The 23,303-nt window shown below is 38.6% G+C and overlaps 1 protein-coding gene across 3 annotated transcripts in view; it reads left to right on the forward strand.

The window, feature by feature from the left end:
* tshz2 (teashirt zinc finger homeobox 2) overlaps positions 1-23,303 on the forward strand; it is a 522,918-nt gene that overhangs the window by 156,706 nt on the left and 342,909 nt on the right. Inside the window, exon 1 of one of the 3 annotated variants that reach the window (XM_072556507.1) lies at positions 2,907-2,991. The exons of the other annotated variants lie outside the window; for them this stretch is intronic. The gene's annotated coding sequence lies outside the window, so the exon portion shown is untranslated. Of the gene's footprint in view, positions 1-2,906; positions 2,992-23,303 lie in introns of those variants that run through there. 3 annotated transcript variants of the gene reach the window in all.

Consider the following 23,303-nt stretch of genomic DNA (forward strand, 5'->3'; position numbering starts at 1 on the left):
GCCCATTACACTTTATTGGATGCTGATTATTTCTTGAATGCTAATTTTGAAGCTATTGAAATTGTTTACATGGTGGTTTTAGATGTTGATGTCAACTATGACTCAATACGTCCTTAATTCAATATGTGATACCATTAGCCCCTACATTAATATTTCCTAGTCTTACACTAATTTAATGTCTACATTTTTGAAATACTTTGATGATACATTGGCATGATTATCCTGCTGCTGAATAACATTTTCAAAAGAATCTTTTAAAAATTCCAGTGCAATGGTCAGCATTCCCTCATTGCTTCTTCCAAACAGTGATGCATCAATACTGACACATGCCCAGATATCAGCAAACAAGGACCCACAGTGAATAGCACTTAGACAAAACAATGAAACCAACATTGAGCCATTATTGAAGCATTTGATGCAAATCAAAATTTGGAGGCAATCAAGTGAACAGGAAGGAAACTGTTGAAACATTCTGATGTCCAGGAGCTGACTGAGAAGCCTGCTGTTTGTGACTGTAAAGTGTATCTCATATTCAAATGTTGTTGAGCAACATTCTACCAGAGGGCGACACAGAGCCAGCAATGTGACTGCAGTCTGCCTCCTACCAGTGGATACTTGTTCATGTGTTTTGGTTTTGGTTTAGTGGTAGTACTGTGACCTCTAAACCAGTAAATCTGGGCTCATGCCCCACCCTTGGACCTGAACAAACAATCTAGGTGGATACCAGCGCAAAACACGGAATGTGGAGGTCGGGGTAGCGGTTGGCTGTTGTTCAAATGAAAGACTAAAATGGGTCCTGTCTGTCTGTCCATATGACTAAAAGAAATCCCGCCACTTATTGTTTTGAAGAAATGCCAAAGAGTACCCTCAGCTTCCAGGATTTAAGTCTTAATCATGCAAATATAGCTTCATTGCAGAAATGAATAACTCGTACCACTGGTGTTCCTGATATCTTGTTATACGTAGTGACTGCTTTTGCATTTTAAAAAAAGCAGTGACTATATTTTAAACGCACTTAATTGACCATCTAGAACTTAGAAAGATCCTGAAATTGAGAAAGATGCCACTTAAATCCAAGTTAATTCTTTCCACTCTGTGATATGGAAATAAATCATTCATTCATCATTGTGTTGCTTCTACATGTTGTGAACAAAAATTCAGAACTATAAAGGAAGTCATTGGACGGTAGAGTACATTTGTCAAAGTAAAAGAGAATTGCGATTTTCATTAATCTAATTGGTTTTATGTCAGTAGTACATCAGTCTTAAGCGGTTGATTAGACTGGCAGTCTCAGCATTTGCAGATACAGTGTTTGCCTGGTAATTTATGTTTGATTGTTTCATTCTTTTAAGAACCGTTTTAGAATGAGATTATTCTACAATTTACTTGGATGAAAACGGTCTGACAGGCACAAGAAATCTCCCCCCTTTCAGGAAAGGCAGTGGAGAAAAATAGCCATATGATGAAAATTTGCTTTTAAAGAAATAGAATGCAGATTTAGGCAAAAAAAATGGCAGATGGAGTTTAATCTGAACAAATGTCAGGTGATGCATTTTGGAAGATCAAATTCAAGTGTGAATTATACAATAAATGGCATAACTCTTAAGAGTATTGACATACAGAGGAATAAGAGCAAGAAAGTCCACAGATCCCTAATAGTGGCAAGACAGGTGGATAAGATGGTCACGAAGGCATACAGCATGCCTGCCTTCATTGACTGGAGCATTGAATATGAAAGTTGGCAAATTATGTTACAGCTGTACAAAATTTCAATTAGGCCAGATTTGGAATTTTGCATGCAGTTCTGGTTGCCAGACGCTTTGGAGAGAAGGTTTATCAGGATGTTGCCTAGTCTGGAGGGTTTTAGGTATGAGGACAGGTTGGACAAACCAGGATTGTTTTCACAGGAAAGGTGGAGGCTGAGGGGAGACCTGATGGAGGTTTACCAAATTATGAGAGGCATAGATTGGGTGGATAGTCAGAGGCCTTTTCCTAGGGTGGGAAGTTAAACCACAAAAGGGTATTGGTTCAAGGTGAAGGGGGGCATGTTTAGGGGAGAAGTGCAGGGAATCTTTCACACAGGATGGTCGGTGCCTAGAATGCACTACCAGTGGATGTAGTGGAAGCAGGCATGTTAACAACATTTAATGCATATCATGATGGACACATCAACATGAAGTGAACAGAGGGATAGATACTGTACTTGGGCAATAAGGATTAGGAATTGACACATGTTTGGTGGGCCAAAGGACCTGTTACTGTGCTGTATCGTATTAGATTAGATTAGATTACTTACAGTGTGGAAACAGGCCCTTCGGCCCAACAAGCCCACACTAACCCTCCGAAGAGCAACCCACCCAGACCATTCCCCTACATCTAACACTATGGGCAATTTAGCATGGCCAATTCACCTAAACTGCACATCTTTGGACTGTGGGAGGAAACCGGAGCACCCGGAGGAAACCCACGCAGACGCTGGGAGAATGTGCAAACTCCACACACAGTTGCCTGAGGTGGGAATTGAACCCAGGTCTCTTGCATAAAAATAAAAATCTATCATTAATTTGCAGTATTTCTCAAATGATATGACTGCTGTTTAGCCAAGAAGGTCTAAAAATTTAACATTTTTTTAAAAACTGCTACTTTTTATATGACAAATGAGATTGCCAACAACCAAACAAATTATTTTTGGTAATGTTTGCTGACACAGGAACATACACAGTAACAGCAGCATCTCATAAATAAATTGAAATGAAGAATGTGGGTATTAATTTTGTCTGTTAATCCTCTTTTAAGCTTGATTTATGATTTGTCCCTTGATTTTACCATTACTTATATCCATTGTTCGTAGCTTTTGCTTAATTGTTTTCCATCTACAGGAATTATACAAAGTCATGGTGCTTTCACAGAGTAATGAAGACCAAAAGGCAGAATCCAACATTCCCAAAGCCATCTTATTATACTAGAGGTTTTGCCTCCAAACACATGTAGGTAAGCATGTACAGTCAGAAATTCTCTTCTGATGGTTGATGTCAGCAGACACTTTGTTTTGCTGCTACTTGTTGAATTGTATAATCCCCTTGCCCTCACACAGTTACAAATGGATGTCATGTTGTTCTCGTATGTCACTTTGTCTGACCATCTAATTACCTTTAAAAAGTTCACCACACCATTTAAGGTTAAACTGCTTCATCAACATTTAAATATACTTTATAGTGGCAGATGGGAACTTATTGTTCTAGAAATTGTCCTTCGATTGATTCATCAATAAGACTTAGCATATTACCTTCATAATGAAATAGGATAAAAGTGACTTCTCAAATTCTGTTCAGACTCCCAAAGTAACATCATTCCATTGTTCCAGCGTAGCTATTATATATCTTGTTCTCTGTAAATGTTGATACATCACCTCACTAATTTAATGAGTACTTTTCTCAAGCTATGGAAATCCTGCAATGTTATTTTTAAAACTGGTGTGTATGAAAGTTGATCTTGAATTTCAATCTTATTTGAGATTGCACTGGCACTGAAAAGCTGCTGATCCATCTAAATAATAATGTAAGAATCTTTGGCTGATGCTGGTGGAGAGCTTGGAAACCGGAAAGGCAAATAACTAGATGGACTGGTGTCATACCTGACCCCATTGTTGTATATGGATCTAAAAGGGTGAGTAGCTGACTGATTGAAATAAGCATGGCCCACTATGTGATGAAGACTTGGTGGGAGAGTAGACTGGGCGGCTCAGTGGTCAGCACTGCTGCCTTACAGCACCAGAGACTCAGGTTCGATTCTAGCCTCTGCGACTGTCTGTGTGGAGTTTGCACATTCTCCCTGTGTCTGTGTGGGTTTCCTCCAGGTGCTCCAGTTTCCTTCCAGAGTCCAAGCATGTGCAGGTTAGGTGATTTGGCTATGCTAAATTCCCCATAGTGCTAGGTGCATCAGTCAGAGGGAAATGGGTCTGGGTGGATTACTCTTTGGAGGGTCGATGTGGACTGGTTGGGCCAAACATCCTCCCAGCAGTCTTTGTAATAATGTAGAGTCTATTTTTGTAACCAACTATAAATTGTTGAATAGGAGCTTTTACTCTTCAAAACTCTTTCCTTTAGACAATATGATGATTACCCTCACACTCACTTGCCCGCAAATGCTCCGAAGGAAACACAAATTAATGGCAGTCCACACAATATGGATATTTGGAGTTCCAATGTTTAGAATTCAAAATTTAGCTTCAGGTCAAGGTTGCAAACCTTGCATTCAACATGGGGGTGCGACCAGGACGGTGACAAAAGCATTTGTTTGGATGCAAAATTTCTAGTATAATAAGATGGCTTTGGGAGTTTTGGATACTGCCTTTTGGTCATTGATTATTCTGTGAAAGCACTTTGTATAACTCCTAGTAGGACAACTCAAATTTGCATGGAGTTTTCCTTTCAAGTTCATTTTTGCTTAGATAGAAAACAATTCAGCAAAAAGCTATGAACAATATAAGTAACGGTAAAATCAAGTAACAAGTCAGAAATCAAGCTTAAAAGAAGATTAACAGATGAATAATTAATAGACAGCCTAACAATGACACTGCAAATATTCCTCTGAACAAATTGTGAAATGGTAAAGGTACTGGAAAACTGGTGTACTAAGAGTGCCATTTCCCCTCCCCCCACCTTGTCTCAGTCAAATCCCTCGAACTCAGCACTGCCTTCCTAACCTGCAATCTTCTTCCTGACCTCTCCGCCCCCACCCCACTCCAGCCTATCACCCTCACCTTGACCTCCCTCCACATATCGCATTCCTAACACCCCTCCCCCAAGTCCCTCCTCCCTACCTTTTATCTTGGCCTGCTGGACACACTTTCCTCATTCCTGAAGAAGGGCTGATGCCCAAAACGTCGATTCTCCTGTTCCTTGGATGCTGCCTGACCTGCTGCGCTTTTCCAGCAACACATTTTCAGCTACTAAGAGTGCCGAAGTGGAAGAAGAAGGAGAAAATAAAATATTGTATTTACATATCCAGGAAATGTCACTTACCCAGGGGAATGAAAATTATTAGGAATCAATTCAAATGTTGACCACCAATGAACTCCTCTAAAGAGAAGAAGTAACAAAGAAAAAAAAGACTAAAATATTAAATTAGCACATGCAAAGTGTTAATAGAAGGAGAGTAAGTGCCGATAGTGGCAGATAAGAAAGAGTGAGAGATCAGATAGCTATGAGAAACTAATAACACGTTAGTCAGATCACCTCAGTGGACAAACCAAAGGACTTCAAATATTTAATACAAAATGTTTCTCCATTGGTCAACCTGACCACAAAAAGATTTGGTGTCCTTGTGCACTAGTTGCTGAAACTAAGCATGCAGGTGCAGCAGATAGTAGAGAAGCCTTCAGCGCACTAGATTTTGAGAACAGTAATTAGGTGAGACCATACTTTCAATGGAAACATATACTGGCAATGGCAGGAGTGCAACAAAGGTTTACGTGATTGATTATTGGGATGGCAGGACTGACATATGAAGTGAGAGTAGATTGGTTAGAACTATATTTACTGGAGTTCTGAAGAAAGAGGGAAGATGAGATATGGTAAATGCAAAAATGATGTTCCCGATGACTGGGGAGTTCAGAACCAGAGATCACAATCTAAGGATTCAGGATAGGCCATTTTTAGGATTGAAATGAGGAGAAATGTCTTCATCCAAAGAGTGGTAAGCCTGTGGAATTGTCTGCCATAGAAAATGTTCGAGGCCTTAATGCACTTATAAAATCATGAGGGCCACAGCGAAGGTGAATATCAAGGATCTTTTCCCCTGTGTTGGGGAGTTCAAAACTAGGGTGCATATTTTAAGATGAAAGGAGAAAGATGTAAAAGGGACCTGAGGGGCAACCTTTTTGCACAGTATGGTTCATGTGTAAAATGAATTGCCAGAGAAAGTGGTGGATGCACAGTTACAATGATGAAAAAACATTTGGATCAGTTCATGAATAGGACATATTTGGAGGGATATGGGTCAGGCACAAGCAGATGGAACTGGTGTAGTTTGGGAATATGGTCAGCATGGACTAGTTGAACCGAAAGGTCTGTTTCTGTGCTGTATGACTCTAAAATATTGAATATATTCAAATAGAAGTTACAAAAGAGATCGAAGGGTATGGGAGAAAGTGGGAACAGCTACTAAATTGGATCATCATACATGATCATATTGAATGTCAGAGCAGGCTTAAAGAGCCGAATGGCCTACTGCTTCGACTTCATATATCTCTACCGAGATTCTCTGTTATAATCTTGAATCAAACAACAGTAATGGAGATAATGGAGTTAATGTCAAAAATAAAGCAAAATGAGTGGTATATTGAAGAGATGTGATGAAGTAAAGTTAATTACCAAATAGGTTTGAACAATGCAAACATAGCAAAAATTGCCAGAACCGTGAATGTAGAAAATTTGTATATGCAAATCTCTGTAAATTTGTTGCTTTGTTTTCTTCATTTATTTTTAAAACAACACTGGTGCAATTCCTGCATGATATTCACCATTCCTTGCTGTGTTTCTGTTTCAAAACCTAAATTAAAACTTGGCTTCTTCAAACTTTATGGTGGAATAGAGTACACACAATACACTTTTTGGAGGTACAACACAGTGGAAAGGTGCTCCGATGACACCAGTGTGCATCAACAAATTGAGAGCACATCACCTAAAGATTTCTGATGCTTACTGGCTGTGACATACTCCGATTGTTTGTCCCAATTAAATTAAATATTTATTTTGAAGTCAAAATCCTTTGCATTGCTCCAGGTAATGGCTAATGAATTCTGGGATGGCCTTATCAATTTGCTAATGGTCAGGAAAGGGAATCTCAGAAAAACAATTTCATCATTAAATGCCAGTTTTGGCTTAGTGGGCACCACACTTGCCCATGAACCAAAAAGATTACAACTTCACAGCCCACTTTAGGGCCTTAGCGCATAATCCAGGCTCACATTTTTAAATTAAAGCATGTTGTGTTATAATTCGGATAAAATATTAGACCAAGGCTCTGTCTACTTGATTGGGTGCAATAAAATAATTGGATGACTGTACCAAGAGCTTTGGTTTCTGCAGTCATCTTTGATTGGAACTCTATCAAATCCCTTCAGGAAATCTAAGAATGGCACCTCCACTGCTTCCCCTTTATCCACAGCTTATGTTACCTCCTCAAATAATTTCAATAGATTATCAAACATGATTTCCCTTTCCCAAAACCATATTGATGCTGCCTGATTACCTTGAACTTATCTAGGTGCTCTGCTATATCTTCTTTAATAATAGCTTCTAATTTTTCCCTGAGACAGATGTTAACCTAGATGTTAAGGCAAGGAAGGCAACATACACCTTTTACCCCGTATTTGAAGATGAGAGCAAGGATGTCCTGGATAATAATCCAATTCACCAACATTGCTGAAAACACGCATCAACTAATCTCTTATGTCATTTACTGTTTTGTGTAGCCTTCCAGTGCAAATGTCAGCCTGAAAAACCAGAAACACATTTCAAATGTAATTCATTAACTGTGAAATACTCCATAAATACTAAATATCTCCAAAACATTCAGTGTAAATCTTGCATGTCCACTTTGCCATTTTCTTGAACCGGATTACAACACACGCAATCAGGAGTCGGGAACAAGCTTCAAATAGAAGGTTTGACCCTGACCAGAATTTTGTCAGTTTGCTGACTGCAGTTCACCACAGGCAGACAGGATAGGTCTGCTCTACGGAGTGCTTTTTGATGCTGTGGCTGAAGAAGAGAGGAACTGGCAGAGCATGAGTCAAGATTAGAGTGGTGATCATTGCTCGTCCCTGCTGCAATCGATGCCCAGGCTGCATTCAGCAGGTGCGAAGTCCTTCTGTAGTTTTCATTGGGAAGCACAACCTTCTGCTAATCCAGGAAGGCCCAGATGAGAACCTGCAGGGAGGCATCATGAACCTTTCAGGCCACACATTCTCCTGAAATGTGTGTCCACTTCAGAATGCAGTGATAGCAAGTTGACTAGTATCTCTTCGTAGCTAATTGTCTGGTCATCATGCAATTACATATCATCACTCGTCTTTACTCCTAATTCGTAGGTCGTGTGCTTCCAATCCCACCATTGGGACATTTATCAGTGCAACATCATTCCACCAAGTATGAAGATATGATTAGTAAATAACTTTATTCCTGCTGACATTATAAAATGAACTGAGTACAGAAACATGAGGACAGGTAGAATTATGTTTAGCTATATACATCATGTATGTGCAGAGGCATTGATGACATATAAGTAATGTAATGATTGGCTACTTTGGGATATGGGATATGTTAGAATGGGAAAAAAAAACTGAGCATTATATTTGAACCCACACAAAGTACCACTCAGCTATCAATTCTGCCCATCATGACTGGCATTGGCCTTTGGTCTAACAACACCTCAAATTTCAAATTCTCAACATTGTGCTCAGATCCCTCCATGGTTTTGCACCTCCCTATTCAACCAAATTACCACCTGCATTTCTCCTGTAACATCCTCTTGTATGTCTCTTTCCTTTCACTATTGATGGCTATGCCTACAATCCCTAAGTAGTGGGATTTGCTTTTTAAAGTTCTCCATTTTCCCAAATCTCTCCTCCATTTCTCCAAATCTCTCTCCTCCTTTAAGATTTTTTTCAACATTGGCCTCTTTGACCAAGCTTTTTAGGATATTTTCCAGTGTTAAAGGTACTACCAAAATGCATTGTTATTGCGTTCTCATTTTTGTTTTTCATTTAAATCCAAGATGTTCAAAGAAAGGAATGTTTGTTGGCTTTCTTACTGTAATTACTTTAGATATTCTCTACTGCTCCCAAGTAACTTGAATGTCCATTGCAGTGGCCCAGAGCTTTATATTTCATTCAGTTTTGAAGACCAGCATTGTTAAATACCATATCCTACATTTCTAATTGCGATTATGGCTGTTTATGATTCCCACAAGATGTCATAATTGCCATTAAAAGTGTAATTTAAATGTTAATTAATTATGTTCTTATTCCAAAGAGAAATGAGAGCTTTCTTGTACTCATTTGTTAATTGCTCCACCAAACTGCAATGCATTTGAATAATTTTGTTTGACTTAGTAAAATCTTTATAATATTGATTAGGGAATTTGATATGTTAAGTAATAACTAACTGAAGTTGTAGGATATGCATCAATTTTTTTGATCTAAACAAAAATGAAAAAGAAAACATGAATCACTCTTGCAGTTCTTAGCAAATTGTTATGCTCTTGTTTGCAAAGTGATACCAAGCAAAAGCCTTAGCGCTGATATAAAATAACTCTGACCCATAAACACTCTACTTTCTCTCCATGGGTCACTGCTTTGTGCTATTAGTGAGCAAGTTTTTTACGTTGTCACCAATCTTCCATTGCATTGCTAATAGACCACTTGTTATTGTTGTAATAATCACATGGGTTATAAAACATTGACATTCATATTTAATTACCAGAATTAAATCAGATTTTCAGGACATAATTGATGACAATCTAGAATGTCTTTTTATTTTTTCTAGATACTAATTGGATGATTTTTATATGTGATAAATCATTAAACTACTAAATCCTTTTTCCACTACAAGTATAGGAGTGAGGGGTGAGATTTTGAGAGCTATATAAAGTCCTATATAACAGTCTTGACAAGGTTAATATGAAGGGCAGGAAGGATGTTTTCTCTTGGCGGTGTGTTCAGAACTAAGGTGCACTGTTTTAAAATTAATGGTCACCATTTCTGGTGACTGTTTCATTATCTGAGGAATCACAAATATGCTGGACTTTGTGCCATTATCCCCACTTTGGAAGGTCATTGATGAAGCAGCTGAAGATGGTTGGGCAAGAACACTGCGGTTTGAGTTGGAATAATGTTACAAAAATGCAAATTGATGTACCAGAGTGGTGGCACAGTTATATGTTTGGAAACTCATTTTGGGGACAACTATGACACTGGTTAGATATCAGACATTTGTCAAGGAGAGCAAGGGAGTTGGTAGTGGGAACTGGTTCCCCAATATTGGATAGTAGATAAGCATTTTGGTAATTTAGTTGTGGTGAAGGGATCAAAAAACCTGGTGATGAGGTGGTGTTGATGGTCATCAGCATGCACTTAAAACTGAACAACAACTATAAACATTAATGAATTAATTTTTAATTATCAAAAAGTAATATTTTATCATAAGTTGTTATTTAAATAATCATTAAAATAATGATTCCAACATGCAAAGAAACAAAGACTTGCATTTATGAAGCACCATTTTCACCCTCTGGCTACCTTAAAGTGCTTTTTAGCTGTTGACTTATTTTGGAAGTATAATCCACTATCATACAGAAAATGTAGTAGTCAATTTGTACAAAGCAAGGTCACGCAAATATAATGTGATAATGACAAGATTTGTAAAAAGAAGATTTAATTGAGGGATGATTATTGGTGAGGGGTTTGTGGAGAATTTCCCCATGGTTTTCATTCAAATAATACCATTGGAGTTCTCTATTCATCTGAAAGGCCAGATGAGACTTGGTTTAACAACTCATTTAAAGAAGTCAATTCAAAGTGTAACCCATCCAAAAGGAGTGCAAACTGGAAGTATTCTGGGGATTGCAGAATGGTATGTAAACCAAGGGAGATGGCAAATATTGACTAGACCTTGCATGGTTGGGAGTTAAGGTCAGAAACGCTGTTAAGCATTTGAATAATGTGTCCAGCTGTGAGAGGGAAAGAGGGAGTGAATTCAATGCAGAAAATAAGATTAACAAAAAGAAACCTGCTCCTTGAATCAGGATAGTATCAAGTGATTTGGACTTTCTCCCAAAAGCATGAGAGATACATGAACCCAGTCATCATCACCTGTGGGTACCTACAGAAGGAGTCGCTGACTGTTTAAAGGCAGTGCAAAACCATTGATCTCCCGCTACAGGATTAAGTAGCCCAGTATATAAACATTCTTAAATTGAATGTGAACTCATTTTCACGTGGAATCAGGTGTTAAATTAATATGTAATTATGCACAACTGTGCTTTCAGTGTAACATTGTTGGTCATGCAGCATTTCCATCTTCAGAATCCATTGTTGATTGCTGTTATCATTGTACAAATAATCATCAATTTAGACATGATAGTGAATTTCCTTAATCTATTTGATGGGTCAGTAGGTGTCTCTTTTTGATTTTTATTGCCCTTTTTGAATTTGAAACTGCAGTGCTCATTTCTAACCCTCTTGTAGCCCCTTGGGGTCCAGGAACTCCTTCATAATGATAGTCAATGGTTCATTAATCTGCTCATTTAGTCTCCTTTAGTATTCTGGGGTACGTTTCTCATAATGTTAGAGAGTGTTTGGAGGGCCTTTTAACATGCCTTGGATGTTTGCTTATTCCCCAGAATGCTTGTAAGCGTTAAACCTTTCAATGCATGTTTCACATGTTACAGCTTAAGAAGTCACTTTCATGATGTTTAATCTTGAGACATAATGAATTATCAGAATAAATTTCCAACACTGTAGTAATCATTTGAAGCATCTGTAAATTTCATCTTGCAAGGTATGTTAGCAAAGGCTTATTGTGTAAATTCATTGTTCTCTTCAAAAAATGCTTTAATAAAAATGAGTATCTGACATCAGAGGATCTCATTATCAGAGCAGCTTGCTCTCTCTATCCATGAGCAGCTGGTTTTAGTCACAGCAAGTCGTAAAATATCACTGTTTCCTAAAACCAATACAGCTGGGAGATTTTGTGCCAAATTTCATGCTGTGTGTCCTTCATGCACCAGTCTTCAGAAACGACCACGTTTTCAGTCTCTCAGGCTCCCAGTCAATATTTTCAAAGATGGATGCTGCTTTAAAGCAAATATTGATTGTGGGTATTGAAGATAAGGTGCCATTTGTCATTGCTAATATTATTTAGAGTTATTGTTAAAAGCTGTAACATGAGAGGTGACCAGGCTTAAGGGAAAACGGGGAATAGAGAGTGCCTCAGCTGTGATAGATGAATGCACGGTCTTGGCTTTTATTGCAAGGAAGCTGTTGGCTGCTGTTTGGTTTACCTTTTTCCAAGAAAAACAGTTTGATGGGTTATGGAAGTGAACAGTATCATTCTGTCATAAATGGCGTGAACCTTCCATGGTGGTCTGTTTGTCTGTGGGGGAAGAAAGGTCAACTTCTTTACAAAATCCTTTCAACAGGAACATGCTATTTACAGATGTAGGAAAATGGATGTCTATAATAATTTCTAAGCTAAAATATGCAATGGCTTGACTTTAAAAATTATGTCACATGAAGTGTTATGTATTTAAAAGGAACAAAATATTGTTGGAGAAATTGCTAAAGTGATTACACAGAGCTAACAGTGTATTTTTCTAAATGAATGCTTTGTAGTTTGCTTCTCATTTTCCCTAGTTTTTGCTAGTCTGTGTGTTCACAGACCCTGGCAGAGTTCTGGTTCCAAACTCTCTGTTGCCCAGTAGAGGCGCTATCAGGCTTTTGAATCATTGGAGCACCATGGACGATTCCAATTCTGTCTATCTGCCATTCAATATCCACACGTACAGTTATGTTGTTGGATAACTATTGGAAGACACATTTCCTGGCTGATTTTCCTCTTCCTGCCTGGAGTTCCTTATCAACATGGATTTGACAGTGAGGTAGAAGATTATTTTGGGAAAAAAGAAACGTGAACATTGGATTCTGAGGTGCTAATCAGATTAGCACATGCCTTTTAATTCATTGTTGTCATCATATTGTGTGCATTGTTTAATTAAGATGTGTTTAATTTGTTTCTGTCACTGTCTGACTTCCAACTAATTTCACAGCAGCAGCACCAAGGCAGAATAATGAAGGTTCTTAGGTTAAGCAAAACTATGCATCTTTTGTTCGTTTTCCATTGGTTCTTAGCCAATTAATAAAGTACAATTAGTAACTGTGTTGCAGTAATTTGCAAAATCTGATTTTGCTTTCGAAATTGTTTATTTAAATTTAAGTCATGCTCTGCGTGAAGCTTCTAAAAATGTGTAGCTTTAAACACAGGCAACAAGGTGAGTGTAATTATCTGGGCTGACTTGCTATTCAAATTGATTGAAATGTTTTGTGGTTTTTTTAACCTGGCTCAATCCTTTTCGAATATCTCATTTGCATCTGTACCCAGAATGCTTTCCAGTGAACACCGAATGCACGTTTATATTACTGCACACATTAGGGCATCTCTAATTACATATAATGCTGTATGTGCGCCTGTATAGCTTTAAGACCAGAACGCTTCTAACAAGCTGCTGACACCAGTCTGTTAGCATCTGTGTTGCCAAGCAACTAAGAGGCCTGGTAGGTTAGGCATTCTGAAGTGACCTTGGCAGTCTGTTTATATTGCCCCAGTTTCATAGTGTAATGTGCTGGTTAGGGACCAGGTTTCCATGCTTAAGCAGCATTTAAATAGAGATTTTTATTCTACAGCATAATTTAAAAGGTTTATAAATTTTGTCATTCCCCCATTATGATTGAATAATTTCATCTGAGTGTCAGGATCTCCTCAATTGGATTATTAGTTACACCTCCAGAAATAGGCTAAGAATAGGAATTTTGTTTTATGAAATATGTATGAATAAAAATCAGGCTCAAACGAGTTTAACAATTAGAACGGGTGAAGAAATATTGGCAGATTAATTTCTTATTGATAAGTAGAGTTTCTGTCCACTTTGGATATTATAGTTAGATGTTTTGGAGTTACTACATTCTTTCAGTGATAGTCATTTTAGTCACAGTCCAGAATTTCAGAAATATATGTGCCTGATTAAGGTGTTAAATGTAGAGTGAGAAATTATGTGATCAAGGTAGTCATTATCTGGTAAGATGACTCTGATACATCCAATTTTAATATCCAGCTTGCATAATGAATCAATGGCTTAGGCCCTATTTATGAGGTGACCAATAAGCCCAATCCTACAGTTCATGAAACTGTAGGAAACTAGCAATGCCATAATTTATACTGATTGAAGTAAAGATCAGTGAAGTTAGGCTTGCAGTAGATAGCAGTGGAGAACCACCTGGCTCATTTCTCTTCTAGGCCATCAAGAAAAGAGAGTTTAATTGACTGCTTCATTTCAAAGGATGGAGCCCATTAAGGCATATAATGAAATTTTTTTCCATGCAGCTGTGGATTCAAATATAGCAAACCAGTCAATGTATTGGAAATATTCAAGACAAAAGAGGTTTTATGTCATTCCACTGAAGACCTATTTCTAATGGAACACAACAAAAATGTTTAAGAACTGGGACTAATGGAGATCCCATGGCAATACTATGTATTTGGGCAAAAATGGTGTCATGAATACTGATTCACACAATGGTGCTTGGTCTGGATTGCAGTAATTTAGTGTTACAAAGTAAGTGTCTGTGGCTTTCTTGAATGGTACTTCAGTCAATAAGCCAGTAATGTCAATTGAGCAGCTGGTGCAGTACCATCAAGGTGCAAGTCCTGTACAATCTTCACAAATGTGAAGGAATTCCTCATTGTATATATGGAAAATTTGTTCAAAACTGAGCAATTAACCCAACCATTTGCTTCACTGATGTTGTGTAGAACCCGTCATAGGTAAGGTGGGGCATAAAGAGACATACATTTGTGTGTCTTCAGTATTGTGAACGGAATACCTTAGCCCCTATCATGTATTTTCCCTGATAGCTTTATGATCTTATACAAGTTAGCAAGATTATCTGGAATCCAATTGCAATTGCAGAATTCCAGATGATGTGTACACTATTCACACGCAGTCTGAATGTCTGCCTGCATTGCAAGGCCTTAGATCTAACATGGAAATAAAAACCAGTAAGCCCAACAAAGGGACAGGAATAGATATCCTTTACAAGTGTGACTATAGCAACAAAATGCATGCCATTCTTGATGAAGGACCCAAATGATGTGTACACTATTCACACGCAGTCTGAATGTCTGCCTGCATTGCAAGGCCTTAGATCTAACATGGAAATAAAAACCAGTAAGCCCAACAAAGGGACAGGAATAGATATCCTTTACAAGTGTGACTATAGCAACAAAATGCATGCCATTCTTGATGAAGGACCCAAATTCTTATCCATTGGGGCAGTCTCTTAGCATGACTGCACTTGGTTGTAAATATGTTGAAAAGAATTTATGAAAAGTAGACAAATTTAATACGTGGAATGGATGTTGCCTTATAAGGAAAGGTTGGACATGCTAGGCTTGTATCTGCTGGAAGATACAAGAGTAGGGATCAACTTGGCTGAAACATTTAAGATCTTGAAAGGTTGGAGAGAATCAAGAACTGTGGGTTACTGCCTGAAAATGAGGGGTCACCCAATTAAGACAGAGATAAGGAGATTTATTTTTCTTTCAGAGGGTCATGACTTTTTGGAATTCTCTTCTTCAAAATGCAGTGGAAACAGACCCACCTTCAAACATTTTTAAAATAACGATTACTGAGGGCAGTTGGGAATATAGAATAATCAGATCAGCCTTAAACTTATTGAATCACCGAACAGGTCGGTGGGACTGACTGGTCTTCTCCTGCACTTAACTCATAAGTTCATATGTAACACTTGAATAGCAAAGAGAAATATACCTTTCATTAAGAGGTTTCTAACCATGGCATAGTGTGACAGGCGGTGACTTTTGTGTTTTTCTGTGATATAACTGCCACCCCTAAGTCAGAAAGTTGTGGGTTCTGGTCCAACTTCAGAGATTTGACTGTCTGTACATATTATGACTTTATTTTTTTAAAAAGCCATGGGAGTCATCTCTGGTGCCCTGGTCAATATGTAACCCTCAATCAACCTGAAAAGGACATATTACCTAGTCATCATTGCATTGCAGTTTGTGCTATCTTATAATGCACAAATTGGCTGCTGTTATTTTAATGTTTCAACAGTGACTACACTCATAATTATTTAACTAGCTGAAAGCCATTTGGGATTCCTGAAGTTGTGAATGGCCTTGTATAAATGTAAATGTTTCTTAAATTTTAAGATGAATTATAAAGTGAAAAAGTTCTATTTGAATACTGGAGCAAAGTTTACCTTCTATATTGCACAAATACTAAGCCTGGAAATTAAAATGTGAGAAACCTTTATTTATTTCATTAGAATAGCTGTTTCTCTGCAATTTAGCTGAAATATTAACTTGTTTCTATCACTCACATGGTAGAGAGGGAAATTTAAAAATCTGTTTTTAAGTGAAGAGGGTTATCTAAGATTACAAAGAGATTTTGATCAGTTGGGTCAGTGGAGTTGACTGAGGTGTGGTAGATGGAGTTTAATTCGGATAAATGTGAGGTATTGTGCTTTACTAAGGGCAGGTAAGGTCCTAGGTAGTGTTGTAGAACAGAGAGACCTACAGGTTTAGGTTCATAATTCTTTGAAATTTGCATCACAGTTAGACAGAGTGGTTAAGATAGCATTTAGTACACGTTCCTTTATTGTTCAGACCTTTTGAGTATAGGAGTTGGGACACTGTGTTGAGGATGTACAGGACGTTGGTGAGACCTCATCTGAATGAAGTTGCTGGTTGGTTCACCAAGCTGGTGAATTTTCGTCTCCCCCCTGGTGACATCCTCACTGCTGTGTAGCCTCTTGATGTCATTGTGATCTGTCCTGAATTTATACGGTTCTGTCTGTTTTGTACTGTAGTGGTCTGTAGATGAGGTCTATTTCAATATGTTTGTTTATGGAACCAACAGATGAATACCAGGCCTCCAGGAGTTCCCAGGTTTTTCTTTGTTTAGCTTGCCCCAGTATCATTACATTGTCCGAGTTGAGTTGATGACTTCTGTGTATTGATATGAGTGAGAACTGGTCGTGTCATTTTGTTACAAACTGATGTTCATGTATTCTGGTGACAAGTTTCCTGCCTGTTTGACCTATGCAATTTTCTTTTTTTGCGGAGCTCTGGGGTATTACAATGTGTTAGGGCTCATTTAAACAGGACACAGCTCTGTTTCTGCATGGTGGCATTGTTGTTGTAACTGAGGATCTGGTCTGTATGTGTAGCCTTTCTGTACAGTCTGGTAAGGAGTTCACTGTTATTTGTGCGTTCAATCAATACGTCTAAGAACGGGAGTTGGTGGTTTTCTTTTCTCTGGTGAACTTGATCCCAGTGAATATGCTAGTGATGAGCTGCTGTGAACTTTCCAACTTGGGCCATTTAATGATGATAAAGGTATTGTTCACATAGTTTGGGCCAAATCTCGGAAAGACTTTTACATCCTCTGAGAATAATGAGGGCACCAAATCCATAGCTGCACTTCACCAGCTACTAACAAAAGACCCCATACCACAACTTGCAGAATGAATGTGAGGTACAAAAAAACCATGCAGCAACTGCGAGAAAAATTATGTTGGACAAATGGGCAGGAAGCTTGCCACCAGAATATACGAGCATCAACTTGTAACTAGACATGGCCAGTTCTCCTTTGTATCAATACACAAAAGTCACCAACTCAACTGGGACAATGTTATGATACTGGGACAGGCTAAACAAAGACAAGCTCGCGAATTCCTGGAGGCCTGGTATTCATCCACTGATTCCATAAACAAACATATTGAAATAGACCCCATTTATGGACCACTACAGTACAAAACTGGACACAAACCACCACCACAACAACAGACAGAACTGTATAAATTCAGGGCAGATCACAACAACATTCGGAGGCTATGCAGCAATGAAGATGTCACCCAGGATGGAGACTAAATGTTTGCAAGAAAATCAATCAGCTCAGCAAACATACCAACAACTTCATCCCCAACCCAAGCTGCTGGTCTTCACTAAAATCTTAAACCTCTTCTGGAGTACTGTCTATAGTTCTAGTTTCCCTGGTATAGGAAGGAGAGTATTAAATTGGAGAGGGTGCAGAAAAAGATTTACCAGGATATTGCCAGGAATGGAGTGTTTGGGTTATAAAAATAGATTGAATTAGCAGGGACTTTTTTTCGCTGGAGTCTGGGAAATTGAGGGTGATCTTACTGAGGTTTATAACATTGAGAGGCACAGGTCAAGGTGAATAGCAAGTGTTTTTTCCCAGGGTAGTGGAGTTGAAAACTGGACAGCATACACTTGAGGTAAGAAGGGAAAGTTTTAAAAAGCACATGAGGGGCAACTTCTTACACAGAGAGTGGTTCATGCATGGAATGAACTGCCAGAGGAAGTGGTGGATGCATGTATAGTTACAACATTTAAAAAACATTTTGGGTAAGTACATGAGCAGGAAAGGTTAAGAGGGATATGGGCCAAATATAGGCAAGTGGGACTCGTTGGACCGTAGGGTCTTTTTCCGTGCTGTATGACTCTATTACTGGACTACTTCATAATATATTAGATCCTCCTGAATTAGAGAATGGACAGAGGGTCAGCAAAATTATTGATTCTACCAGGAAGAAAATGACTGCAGTGTCACAGCATACTTGCGAAACAAGCTGTACATTAGTCCCAAGGGTCACATTGCAAACCCTATGTACTTTATAGAAAAAATAGAGTCCAGGAGCAGAAGCAGCCCATTTGGCACTTTGAACCTGCACTGACAGTCAAATAATCATGGCTGATCCTCTATCTCAATGCCATATAACTGCTTTCACCCATATTCCTCAATGCCTTTAAATTTCTTTAAAAATCTAATTCTTTATCAGATTTATTCAATGACTAGGCCTCTACACTTTTTTGTTAATAGATATTTTTATTGAAAGTTTAACATGTTTTTACAAGCTTACAAATAAAAAAAACACAAGTACAAACACTAATATACAATTCAATCTTAAATAAATAATAGCCAAAATCTGTCAAACAAAAAGAGATAGAGGAAAAAAAAGGAAAAAGACAAAACTCAACTAACTACTAATCTAACCTATAACTAACAAGAGCGTATGATCAAATAACTTACATTACTCAAGAGAAAGAAAAGGATAACATAGTAATTAAATAATGAAGCACATGCTCGGAATGAATTAACATCAAATCGTAAAAAACCCGTATTCATGCGGGATTCCTCCCCCAAGGGGCCCCGGACCAGCCAGAACCGTTACCACAACGAGATGAAAGCCCTTGACAAAATGGCCAAAATATCTATCTATGTAATTTAAGAAGGGCTGCCATATTTTATGGAGTAATTCAGGTTTTTGGTGCACCATATTTGTAAGGAAGTCAAGGGGAATACATTCCATGATTATTCTGTGCCAATTCAGAAGTCCTGGAGAGCCCAGTTTACTAAGATATTTTTCCTTGCACAAAAGGAGAGAATGGAAAATAATTTCCTCCAGTGCACATTCAGAGAAGGTAAGCTCGAGAAGCCCAGGAGAAGAGATAATGGATCTACTCTAATTTCCGTTCTCACGATTTCTGTCAAGGCATTTGCTACTTTGGTCCAGTATTTGCAGATCTTATGGCATGTCCATAAACAGTGTGTGAGAGTGCCCACCTCTGTTTTACATTTGGGACACATGGGAGATGCTCCTGTCCTAAATTTTGCCAATCGTTCCGGTGCTATATGAGTCCTATGGAGTATCTTTAACTGAATGGCCTGGGTTCTGTTACAAATGGAGATTTTTCTGGCATTTTCCCAGTTGTCCTCTCCTATTTCTGTAGAAATTTCAAGCCCTAAATCCTGATCCCATGTTCTAAGCAGACGGTCCATGTTTTCCGACACTTCACTATGTGATAGAGTGCTGACCGAGGGTACACCCATTGACCACAACACTGTATATTCTCTACCTGATATAGAAAGGCTATCTAATAGCGTAGTCGTCTTCTGTATGTAATCTTGAATTTGGAAGTATCGAAAGAGGTCTCCATTAGGTAGTCCAAATTTCTGATGTAGCTGTTCAAAAGACATCAGGAGCCCCTCCTCAAACAGATTCCCTAAACAGGATATGGACCTCCAGGATTTGAATGTGGCATCTGTGAGCCCCGGTTGAAAACCCCATGCCCCCACTATAGGAGTATAGGGGGATGTTTTATGTGAATTACCCTCGTTTTGCCGCATTATATTCTAGGCTTTAATTGTGTTTAATACTACAGGGTTTTTACAGTGGTCCATAATGATTTTCATCTTATCCAAAAATAAGAGGTTAATAAGAGAGGGCACTTTAGTTGAGAAGCCTCGATGTCCAGCCAGATTGATTGTAGGTCAGAGGGGACCCAATCGGCTATGTAGCTTAAGGGGGAACTCAGCTGATACTTCCTAAAGTCTCAAAAATCCAGCCCTCCCCTTGCCTGTGGAAGCTGTAGCTGCTTTAACTTAATGAGGGGCCATCTATGATTCCAGATAAAAGTACCCAGCCAACCATACCATTTGTGCAGTGCTGTCCTTGGCAGCATCACTGGGAGCATTCTCATAGGGTATAAGAGACGGGGGAAGACATTTGTTTTAATTAGAGCTATTCCACCTAGCCAGGAAATTGGAAGATCCCCCCAATGTTGAAGGTCCTGTCTTATCCTTTCCAGTAGATGCACAAAATTGACCTTGTACAGCTGAACAAATACTGGGGTGGTTAAAAATACCTAAATATAAAAAACCCTCCAGAAACCACTGAAAGGGAAAGTGAGATCCATCCAATAAGTGGGACATACTAGCGAGACCACCCATCGGCATGGCCTCTGATTTTGAGAAATTCATTTTGTAACCTGAGAATGCACTAAATATATTAATAACTTGGATTAAGCAAGGCACGGACATCAGATGATTACTAAGAAAAAGGAGAATATCATCTGCATAAAGGGTAATTTTATGTTTACCTGTACCAACCCTCGGGGCCGTTATTTTAGAGTCAGCCCGTATAGCTTCCGCTAGTGGCTCAATTATTAGCGTGAATAGCAATGGTGAGAGAGGACAGCCCCTATGCACACTGAAGCTATCCGAGCCTAATCCATTGATGATCACAACTGCTTTAGGATCATTATACAATGTTGAGACTCATTTAGCAAATACCTTTCCAATGTATAGAACAGGTATGACCATTCAACCCTGTCGAATGCCTTCTCCACGTCCAATGAGACTACTATTCCCGGTATTTTTCCCTGATGACAGACTTGAATCACATTCAAAACCCTTCTAATGTTATTAGATGATCTACGGCCCTTGATAAACCCCGTCTGACCCTCTTTTATGATATGTGGCAATACCCTCTCCAGCCTCGATGCTAATGTTTTAAAAGAATTTAAAAATTACCTTTAGCAAGGATATTGGTCTGTATGTTGCACAGTCTTCTGGGTTCTTTCCTTTTTTGAGAATGAGGGAGATATTCGCCTCTTTCAGCGAAGGCGGGAGGCAGCCCTGACTATGAGTAGTTGTACATGTCCATAAGTGGACCAGCTAATACTCCTGTAAACTGTATAGAATTCACCCTGAAATCCATCTGGGCCAGTTGTCTTACCGCTCTGAAGCTGCCTGATTGCGTCAAGTACTTCCTGGGTTGTTAGGGGAGCATTCAGGACCGATACCTCTTCTGAGGTAAAGTCCAGAAAGGCCAGGCTTTTAAAAAGGGACTGCATCCTCCCGGCTCTTTCTTCACAATCCTGCGATTTATACAAATCAGAATAAAACTTTCTGAAGATTGTGTTGATCCTTTTATGATCGTGAGTCAGAGTACCAGCACTTTCCCTGATGGATGTGGTGGCTTGAGGGGCCTTTTCTTTCCTTGCAAGAAATGCTAAGTATCTATCAGGTTTATCGCCAAATTCATATAATCTTTGCTTTGCAAATAATATTTCCCTCTTTGCCGTTTAGGTAAGTGCGGTATTCAGGGCTGTCCTAAGGGCCGTAATCCTTTGTAATTTAACAAAAGAGTCGATCAACGTACGCTGTTTCAGCTGCCTTTAAGCGAGCCTCAAGTAGACGCTGTTGTTCTCCCTTTAGTTTCTTCTGAGTCGCCGAGTATGAAATGATCAGATCTCGCGCGTAAGCCTTAATGGTCTCCTACATCATTGACAGGTTATTAGCCATACCTGAATTAATTTCCAAAAAAGTTTTAAATTCTTGAGAAAAATATTTTACAAATTTACTATCCTTCATTAAGAAGGAATCCAGGCACCAGTGTCAAGGGGATGCCTCATTGTTTCTAAACTTGATTTCCATATTCACAGCAGCATGATCAGAAATTATTGTATCACCTATTTTGCAGGATGATTTGGAATTCAAAAAGGTGAAGGGGCAAAAAACTTATCAATTCTGGTGTGACATTTATGTGGATTAGAGTAAAAAGAGAAATTTCTGCCTTGCGGATATTTCTGCACCTCCACACATTTTACTAATCCTAAATCTTTATTCAAATCCGCTAATTGTCTGGATCTGGGGAATACACCCGCAGTACTCTTGGGTATCCTGTCTATCTCCGGGTCCATAATGCAATTAAAATCTCCCACTATAATTGTGTGATGAGCCCCAAGAGCCATCAGTTTGGAGAAAGCTTCCATTATAAATTTGAAAGGATGTGCCAGGGACAATACAGATTTAAAATCCTATATTCCTCTCCATTTATAAGGGCATAATCAATACATATTGTCCAGATTCATCTTTTATCTGACTGAGGATTTTGAAAGGGAGATTCTTCCAAATAAGAATGACTACTCCCCTACTTTTTGAGCAGAAAGAAGAAAAGAAGGCCTGATCATATCCTCCCTGTTGTAATTTCAAGTGTTCTTTATCCAGTAAATGTGTCTCCTGTAGGAGAGCTATATCAACCCTTTCTTTTTTGAGGTTTGATGATAATTTCTTCCTTTTGACTGGTGAATTACTCCCCTTGACATTCCAGGTGCACCATTTAATCGAATGACTAACCATAATCATCCAGGCAAGTCCGAGACCCCCCAGGAGGAGAAACCCCATCCAAAACACCGAGCATAGACCATAGAAAATTCACAAAAATAGAGATTCTTTAATACACTCACACCAATATAAGAAAAAACTATTTCTAAATAGAAAAAATATAAAACATATTTAAATGGAGATTTTCTCCCTTGCTTCCAGGGGACATCACTTCCTTTCCGAAAATCCATCAAATCCTCTCCCAACCAGTGCCCCACCCTCGACGCAGGCACCCCATAATAAAATAAAGAAAATTCAAGTGTACTGTAAAGCTGAAGTTAACAGTGAGTACCCTACCCACCAACCACCACTCACACCAACACCTAGATATATTTGGTAATGTTAATACTACATATAAACATATAAAACTGTAAAATTACAGTCTCAGCAGAAAATAATTAAGTTTAGCAACACAAAATAATATGGGGAAACAACCCTGCTCTAAAAGAAAGAGATAAGGTAGGACA

This window comes from Chiloscyllium punctatum, chromosome 37 (assembly GCF_047496795.1).
Source record: "Chiloscyllium punctatum isolate Juve2018m chromosome 37, sChiPun1.3, whole genome shotgun sequence".
Lineage (NCBI taxonomy): Eukaryota > Metazoa > Chordata > Chondrichthyes > Orectolobiformes > Hemiscylliidae > Chiloscyllium > Chiloscyllium punctatum.